Genomic DNA, 10,094 nt, shown 5'->3' on the forward strand with positions numbered 1-10,094 from the left:
GTCCAGCTGGTGGCTGCCTCAGGCCTAGAGGAGCAAAGTGGCAAGGTATCACTGGTCATGAAGCTCCAATCAGCCATGTGGCCTCGGCTTCTACGTTCTGTTGATGTTGCCCAAGCCGTCACGCCTAGTGCCCATGATGATACTGTACGTAGTTGTTGATGCCGATTATTAGGCTGCGATGGAGATGCACATGCCAGATTCCTACCAGGTGGGGCGTCCGGATGCATGACTTGCCGCCTGTTGAACATTGACTGTTCATCTGGTGTATCGTTGTACACGATACATACTTTCTGTCTTCATAATAATAGGAAAAATAATTGCAAGAGTATGTATGCATGATTGAAAGCATCGAGCCTAGTACAACGTGTCATGCTGCATGGCTTGCATGCACGCGCGCATGGGAGCTGGAGTTAATGATAGGAGACTACATATTTGCATGCAAGTAGTACATGCCGGTATCCAAACTCAAGACATTTTATCATTCGAAAACAAGTTAACTGTGTGTGCGTTCGAACGTATGGACAGGGCGTGCATGATGTGCCACGGATGTGATCCTTCACGGGAGATTCTACACCACGAAAGATATACTGGATCAAGAAAAGATTGGCGAACGCATCGTGACACGCACGCCCTTGTTCGAAAACGAAGTTAGAGAAGGACAACCTTTTTGTATAGTGTGGTCATCGTGCCATCAGGCACAGTTGGATTCTCCCTGAGGTGAATGGGACGCGTCAATGTGACTGCATTGCCCCGCTAGCCGCTAGCTCCATAGTAGTAGTTGTTCGAAAGTCATGCTTTTGTTAGATCGACCTCGATGCGGGACTACACCAATAATTGGTTGATATTTCCATAGGTTCTACTCCCTCCGTTCGGAATTACTTGTCTCAGAAATGGATGTATCTAGAACTAAAATACATCTAAATACATCCATTTCTGCGACAAATAATTCCGAACGAAAGAAATAGTATATACTAGCTCAGCGAGTGCTTACCATTATCGTTACTGTTCTCGAGAATGAACCGGCAGAGAGAGACAATGGCCATCATCGGTTATGTCGTCATTAGGTAGCTAATGTTCCTTTTTCAGCGGAACGGGACGCGCCAAGTTTCGACACCCAGATAGCACCTAGTTTCTTCGTTAAGCCATGACTAGTAGAATGCCCGTGCGTTGCAACGGGCTGCATCGACAACTACTTTTTTTTACCTTTAAAGCTCTTTTCTTTTCTTTCTTTCTTGATTCTCCCAACTAAAAATTATTTATCAAAGTGATATATGAATTGATAAATTTACGATCATACTAAAATATTAAGAGCTAAAAACATATTTATCGAAGAACATTTCTAGACCACATTCGACATGAAAGTTGTCGTGCCTGAGAGATTATGAACAAACACAATGATGACTTATCACCAAATCCCATTTATATTTTAGAACGTGATTGAAATTATAGCCTTACAGAAAAAAAAACTTATCAGAAATGTGCTACAAAAATAACATCTTATGCTTAAAGCCATAGAAGCGAAGATCTTTAATAAAGCCATAAGACATGTAGAAAGCAACATAGTACTCCCATCGGTCCTTTTTACTCGCATATAAAATTTATCTAAAATCAAACTTTGTAAAGTTTACCAACTTTATAAAAAATACAAATAATCACAATATGGAATCAATATCATTAGATGCATCATGAGTTCAACTTTTATAATGTATAACTTTCGTACTGCATAAGTTGATATTTTTTTCATATAAATATGGTCAAAAATATTCTAAATGTCTCAATATTAAGGGTGACGCTATATGTCAGACTAAGAAATTTGATGCAAAGTTGATTTTTCTGGGCTGTTGGATCTTCATCGAATGGTTGTTGTTTATCCTCTACCTCCGGCCTCTTCCTCTTACTGAACTGCCAACTACCACCGGCCGATCCATCCGTCGCCGCCACCCCCGACCGCCTTGCTTCCTTACCCTCCCCTCTCGCCACCCTCGACCATCCCTCTGGACCACTCCGGCGACCAGATTTTTTCGGCGAGCCATCGCACCCCCACCTACACGTGTCAACCCTCTTCCCGCCTTCGACTATGACGACACTCCTCGAGCAACGTTGGATCTTCATCGAATGGTTGTTGTTTGTCTTCTACCTCCGACTTCTTCCTCCTTAACAGCCAACCACCACCCGCCGATCCGCTAGCCGCGGCCGCCACCCCCGACCATCCCTCTGAACCAGCCTAGTGACCAGACTTTTCCGATGAACCACCACACCCTTACAAACCTTCTTCCTTGCCTCCGACTGTGACACCACTCCTCACTACCGCTTGAAGTGTCGTCCTTGTCTCTGACGAGGTCCTAGCTGGGCCTTGCAGTGCCATCAACGACTTTGGCCTTATGTTGCACTTGTGTTCTCCCAGAAATCAACTTGCACAGATTCAAAATTGAATTGACTTACGAATAGCTCATCCACAATATTAATCATGTCTAACTTGTTACCTTTAAACACTTACATGGACATCACATTTCTCCCATTGCCCGTGCATTGCAACGGGGGCAGACTTATTCTGGTGATTTAACAGTGACCTTACTTAAATCTATCTGCCACCAATACAATGTTGGCATCACCATACCCGACTCGCAATCTCTTCTATCCATGCCCCCATTCAACCAGAATGGTAATAGTCATTTTCAAACATAAACATCAACATAAATTAACTAAACTGTACTTGATATTGACCTAAAATAAGAAGCCGAAAGATCAAACTTCCTTTTGAACAAGAGCTGTTGTACAAAAGGTTTACCTAGCTAACCATGATTTATAAGAGAGTATGAAATCAGTCAGACAAAAATCCTCAAGAAGCGCCTCCACCCCATCCTTCTTCCTCTTTCTAGCCATATCCTCTTTCACCCCTCTTCTCTCTTCTCGCATCCATCCTCTTCCTTTTCACATCCATCCGCACTCTACAACCTTCTTCCTTGCCTAAAGAAAAATAGATAATAAGATGTTAAGGTAAAAACGCATCAACATGGAGTCCCAAAGCTGAAAAAACGTTATGTAATAAAAATAGATGCATGTAACATTAAAAAATGCAGACACCAATACAGAAAGCCTCTGAGTAACTAATAGGTTGTTGTATCAACTACTTGCATGTATACATGAATTCAACTTATATTTCTAAGAAAGGAATGCAGGTTGTGGGGCTTACCGTTATTGCCCTATCAGCAGAACCAAGACAAAACCATCTGTTCCCCGGATCAAATGCTACAGATCACACCCATCCCAAGTGACCACTAATGACCTGTATTACGGAAATAGAAACTATTTTATCGCTTAGTGAAAACTAAGGTGCTCTCATAGACCAATATAATTCCAAGAAAATATGCAAAAGAATCTAGAAGATTTAACTATTTTAACCAGTATATAAAAGCTCAGAGTAGGGTTATTGCAATTGCATGCATGATCGAACTAAATCTTATTTTTCTAATCCAAATATGACATTGGTATTTCAAGAACTTATCTGAGGTGCCAAACCTATCAGTTACAACATAAATTGGAAGGTCGCACTTGAAAATCGTACAACAAACAAAATACTCCGATGGATCATGCCATGGAGGTTTAGGCTATTTGTGCAGATGTCAAGAATCTAAAAGACATATGAAGACATGGGAAATTTAAAATAACAACCAAAAGTGCACATTACGTCCTAAAAGTACAATGTCCCAAAGTACAATGATCAGACAACCATAAATAGCCCCACGCCTGCTTGTCCTCTCACATGCCACCGCATCCCTACAAAGACCAGTGATATACATAAGACATTATGTCGTCTGATACCAGCGACACAAGCATCCATGCCCATGGGCCATGGTTATCCTAGGAGAAGAAAGATCAAGTAAAGAATCAAGTGAATCTGCTAGCCACGTTGAGTCGTACAACCATCAAGGTAAAAGTATAGTACACAAGGCATTACCGAGCATCGAATTGCAAAGGCTATCCAGGAGCTCGCCTAGTCTGAAATCAACTGAGGTGACCTTGTGGTAGCCTGGTAGGCCTAGTCTGAAAGGACAAGCAAGGGTTGGTAGTATATATACTCATCTAAAGCTCGAAAATACATGAACAGATTCATAAACATCATTATATGTGACAAAAAATTGTCCAGTGACAAAAGAATGCCAATGTAAATACTAAAAAGAATGTGTTAATCATAGTTGTATGTGTTACATTTTACTATAAAGAGAAATAAATATGCAGCACTTGGTCGTCAGTGGCAGCATTAAGGACCAACAGAATATGCAAGAACATAAATGATAATGCAGCATCTCACAAAAAAATATATGCTAATGCGGCAATAAAGTCCATAGTAGAATAAAACCGATACCTTGGACGTTCAGAATCAGTTAAATAAAAAAGTCAACCGTCCACCTTTGAAATAAAAATGAATTTTGACCTTTTTTCTAATTCTTCAGATTCCATGAGTTGTATCTTCAATCTCTTGCATTAATCAACGGTTCAAATTGTCAAGTTTTAGCTGTGAGTGTAGATCGAGAATTTAAGTCTGGTGACACCCAGACACAAAAGATGGTCTAGATCTCGAAGAAGAGAATACCCGTGGTTGGCTTGACTGCCAACACCTACGGCCGAGATAAAGAGGCCCCAAAAGATGGGAACAACCACACGGAAGAAACATGTCTAGACTCTATACCCGGGAAAGACACCCCATCAGCGGGAACACGTTAAGAAGCGGGGGAGGAATAAATCAAAATGCAAAAAGGCGAGGTAAACCTGAAGAACCCAACACAGGACGTTTTCCTTCATCAATCTCTCGACGGCGCCGCTACAATTCAGCAGAATTCTTTTGTCCTCCTAAACAAATTCACAAACAATTATTCCAAAGAGGAAACAACAATTAAAAATGGCTTGCGAGAACGACAAAGTCAAGGAAAATTACTCACGAACAATAGTAAAATCCAGCACCAAATTATCCACAATGGGGACATGTACGTGAGAAGGATGCATACCGTCGTACGTGCTGCAGATCATCAGACCAATCCGAAGCACGGAGATTCAGACTGCTTGCTGACAACGAACCCTGACGCCCCCCTCTCGTGTGCACATTAGAACTCGAAGAAATTGTCCTTTGCAAAATAGATGGGCAGCCAGCATCTCCGTACATATGAATATCCACCAAGCAAGAAGAGCCCAAAGACGAAATATCTAGCACAGCAGCCAATGCACCAGCAAAGAGAGGGGCCGCAGGAACTGTCGGCGAGACAACAGAATTAGGAAGACCGGCAATGGCCATGTGAAACAGAAGCACCACGTGAGGAAGATACAAGACAAAGGCCCGAGGCATAGCACCAGTTGAAACACCACTCAGACCAGGAGGAGGCGTGCCCAAAAATAGACCATCCGCAGAAGACGAGGAACATACTTCTTCTCTGGAATCTCTCGAAAAGGGTGCTTCCCCTCACAAATATCCCGACGACAGCGGCGCGCCTCAGCAGGATTAACAACTTCATCTGCAAAAATACAATCTTAAACACAAGAAGAACACAACATGGCAAGATGATCCATACTCTATGCCAATCATGCATCCTGATTACAGAACATTATTTTGAGATGTGAATAATAAAACATAGATGTACAAAATATTCGAGCAACTATTCAAGAAAATATTTGTATAAATTTGAATGCCTTAATTCAAGAGCTTTGACAACTATTATTTGATCCAGGGTGACAAGAAAAGCACATCAATAGCTAGGTTCCGAAAAAGAATAGAAGGCAACATGCCTTGTTGTTGCTGTCGCCGGAGAGTTGTAGCTGCTTGGTACTGCCTCTTGTGTATCCGGGCCTCGATCTGGTAGGTCACATGATTATAGTACCAAGAATCAGCATACTGATTTATGAAGCATAAAGCTGAAAATAAATAATTCAAACAAATCAAAGCCATGAATCAAGATCTATAAACTGTATACTCATTTTCAGCCCGGCAAGTTTTTATAAACTGTACACCACATACTTTTCGACCAGATTTTCCCTTTACTACTGTCTATGACAAATGAAAAACAATACCACATGCTGCATTGCTTAAAAAAATATATGAGCTCCGATAATCATATAATCACATAGAATTATCACTCATAAGAAAATTAAGTGCATCATGCTATTACAATAAAATAGGAGATGCACTTGTATAGTGCTAAGAACAAAACTTGGATTGTTCTAATATATTTTATGAGAAGAAATACCATCCTACCATTTACTAAAAAACTTGGGCTAATTAAAAGGGATCACATGTACTTATGTTTATGATAGAAAGAAGTCTAAAAATATTGCAATAAACTGAAACTAATGCAGAAAATAGAAAGTATGATGGTGTATTATGTCATTTGCGGAAACATCTCAATAGTGGCCCCATTTCTTGAATTGATAATGCACAAATTCCACCTCCAGACAAATCAGTAAAACTCAAAATATGTGTTAAAATTGATGGTGTTGTTTTGTTCTCATGAACAACGCTGTTAGCATATAAAAATGTAGGCTCATCTCTAGAAAAAAAGGATCTATTAATGTATCTTCTGGAAGAACAGAGCAGGGAATTTGGAGGTTCAGAGTACTAACGTGTATGTTATCAATCGGGAGGCTTCAGCTACTTTATATCTGCACACATTTGCCTCAGATCATAGTTCCATCACTACTTCAAATTCAGTAAGCCACATGGAAGATCGAGGACTAACCTGCGGAGCCGATTCCTATAAGAAAGAAGGCGTGTAGATGGAGCAGCACACAACATCAGATCCTTGTATCGCCCAACAGAAGGAGGAGGCTGCGGATCCCGCCGTCGATGTAGGGAAGGAGCAACACTGGACCTGATGAAGCCCGTATACAATTTACCAGACTTAAATTCTCGATCTACGTGCCCGAGTATGCTTCATCTAGAAAGATGGTCACCTCCATCATTTCCTCATGAATATATGGGCGGCTCATCCTCTTAAAATGCATAGGAAATCTAGAGAACAAAGTAGGTATCTGTACCTGAAGGTGTGTATGAATCTTAGAAACTTATCAAGTTCGTGTCCTTGGAGATGGTTGTTGGTAGACTGTCAGGCCATCCAAGTTTATCAGCTTCAGAACTCTCATTTGAGTCACAACTGCAAGTGTTGGATGCCATGCTAAAAGCAGTGACATTCGATGGTACATGCCAGCGAAAAATCGTGTCGGACGGTGCTCGTTGAAGATGGCAATGAAGCAGCCGAGCTGCCGACCGTCGATCATCTTCTTGCAGAGTCGCGAACAACCATGACTGCCCATGATGAATAATTGTTTTCTGATGTGAGGTCAACCATGAAAAGTTGGGAGTGCAGGAGCCATGCTGAATCTATTTTCAAGTGTCTTACTTCTATAATATACAGGCACCAATTTATCTGCAAAGTTTGTAAATAGACATTTACAACAAACATGGTAATATTATGATTAATATATCAAGCTGAAATCAAAACTTCACACGAAACAGACAATTTCCATAAAATAGTGATGCACTGACTATTTCCTGAATGTGCATTAAATCATAATGTATATTCAAGTGACGATAACATCAGGACATAACTATGATTTACTGAAAGCTCAAGGAAAGTGGCACACCTTTAAAAATAAAAATACTAATACCATGCCATTTTAGATGCAGATAGTTTTATGCATCAGCACAAACACTCAAGAACAAAACTCCACACAATCTCTTTTAGAAACAAAACTCCAAAACACCCCATGTAGTAAAATAAGTTGGCTAAGTAAAAAAGAGAGCAAATATTCGACATGCATGACATTGACAATAGTACGAAATATCACGGCACTGTCAACACTGACAATTCTCATGCTGGAAACATTACCTTCACTCAGGGATAGTATTAGTTTAGTCTACGGACATGGTTACATGCTTCTAGGTTAGTGCACAGCAGGAGGAAAATAAACATAGACCTGAATAACACAGCAGGAGGAAAACATAGTTATGAACAAGCAACTGGAGTCTGCAGATGTAAATGAACCTGATATTTGTCCCTTGCTCCAGCAGGAATATAGCTACAATTACTAAATTGACATGGGAATCAACACACTTGCAGGGGCATGTAGTCAGCACACATATATGTTTGGTTCATGCAAGTGAAACAAATGAAATTTCATTACAGATGACATGGTACACTACTAGAAAAAGGGCTATAGATGAGATTGACACTAATGGCGCACCAGACAAGCGGTGCGCCATTAGTATATACTAATGGCGCACCACCTTCTGATACGCCATTAGAGCTGAAACTACTAATGGCGCACCTGGCCCAGGGTGCGCCATTAGTATCCAATTTTTTTTTGAACTAGTGCGCCTGTCCAAACATACTAATGGCGCATCCAGACACAGTGCGCCATTACTAGTTGTAACTAGTAATGGCGCACCTGTCGGAAAGTGCGCCACTAATGTTGTTTTTTTATTATATTTTTTATTCTTTTTTTGCAAAACTACTAATGGCGCACTGTTCGACCGTGCGCCATTACTAGTTTAAACTAGTAATGGCGCACTGTGGAACAGTGCGCCATTAGTATGTTTTTTTTGCAAAACTACTAATGGCGCACCACCAGAAGGTGCGCCATTAGTAAGTGGGCAGCAACAAGATATTTTGGACAGCCTCTCCTACCCACACTCACTTTCTCCCCACTTCATTCTCTCCACCTCCTCCTTGTCTCGGGTGCCTCCTCTTTTTCACCTCATTTCCACCATAGATTCATTCAATTTAAGTGGTTAAATTACCTTGTTTTGATAGGTAAGTAAGGGGGAAGCTATATTTATGTTCTTCTCCCTACAACAATGTGCACATGCACTTTTTATGGCCTAGCTAGATCTATGTATGTTCGTGGTGTTGCATATGTTTGTGGTGTTGCATATGTGTTTGTGTTTGGAGGTGTACCGGTATTTGAAATGCGATAGTTGCCAATATTTTGCCGGAATGTTGATTCATTTCCGTTTCGGCGAGAATTTTGGCATTAAGCATTCTTTTTGGTCCTATTTTTAGGGAAAGTCATGCCAAATTTTTTCTTGGTTCTAAAATATCGTTTTGCTCTACCCCGCAGGCGACCATGGTCCGCACGATGACCGAAGGCATCGTGAATAGGTTTTTGAGGTCCGCGAAGGCCGAGATGCTTCAAAAGAACGAGACGGAGATAAGATGTCCGTGTCGAAGATGCAAGCTGAAGAGCCTTATTGCGGACCCGGAATCCGGGCAGGTGCGGGACCACCTGCTCTTGTGTGGTTTCATGGATGGCTATCGGTGGCAAGGTGATGAAGATGACTACGAAGTCGTCCATGGGGGCCGGGCAAGAAATGAGGAAGGGAAACAAGACAACCACCGCGGCTCGGGCGGGCGAGAAGACGAAGAATCCCCAGGAGATGATCACGACGGTGATGCTGTACACAGTCATCATGTAGAAGATGCAGGACATGATGATGAGGAAGATGCCGGAGCAGACGACGGGCATGATCATGAAGATGATGATGCCGGCGGAGCAGACGACGCTGGACCATCGATGGGCTGGGTGCAGGACCCTCATATTCAAGAGCTGCTTCTCAAGCAGACGGATAACGCAAGAGCTGCCGCCCAAGAGAAAGCCAAGATGGATCAACTTGAGTTAGACGCGGTTACTCCATTGTATGAAGGATGCAGACCCGAGGATACCCGCCTGAAAGTAACGCTCATGGCTCTGGAGATGAAGATAAAACACAAAATGACTGACGCATGCTTCGACGAGAACATGTCATTCTGGCACGAACGTCTTCCCAAGGGGAACAAGTGCCCGACCAGTTTGGAGGAGGCGAAGAAAATCGTGTGTCCTCTGGATTTACCGCACGTGAAATACCATGTGTGCATGAACAATTGCATCATTTATCGGGACGAGCACGCGGAGTCTACCATATGTCCGGTGTGCGGCGTCACTCGATACAAGAAGAGGAAGAAAGCTCCTCGAAAAGTGGTGTGGTACTTTCCGATCACTCCTCGTCTGCAGCGGTATTTCGCGGACCCTAAGGTAGCAAAGCTCCTGCGTTGGCACGCGGATAGGGAGGA

General features: G+C 42.0%; 1 long non-coding RNA gene across 1 annotated transcript; it reads right to left on the reverse strand.

The window, feature by feature from the left end:
- Positions 1-2,860: 2,860 nt before the first annotated feature.
- LOC125540983 lies at positions 2,861-4,208 on the reverse strand. The gene is made up of 4 exons (XR_007297417.1): positions 3,959-4,208; positions 3,689-3,777; positions 3,194-3,286; positions 2,861-2,967 (listed from the first exon to the last, which is right to left on the reverse strand). It is a non-coding gene; the product is annotated as an uncharacterized LOC125540983 (long non-coding RNA).
- Positions 4,209-10,094: the final 5,886 nt, after the last annotated feature.

The sequence above is a fragment of the Triticum urartu genome, chromosome 2, assembly GCF_003073215.2.
Source record: "Triticum urartu cultivar G1812 chromosome 2, Tu2.1, whole genome shotgun sequence".
Classification (NCBI taxonomy): Eukaryota; Viridiplantae; Streptophyta; class Magnoliopsida; order Poales; family Poaceae; genus Triticum; species Triticum urartu.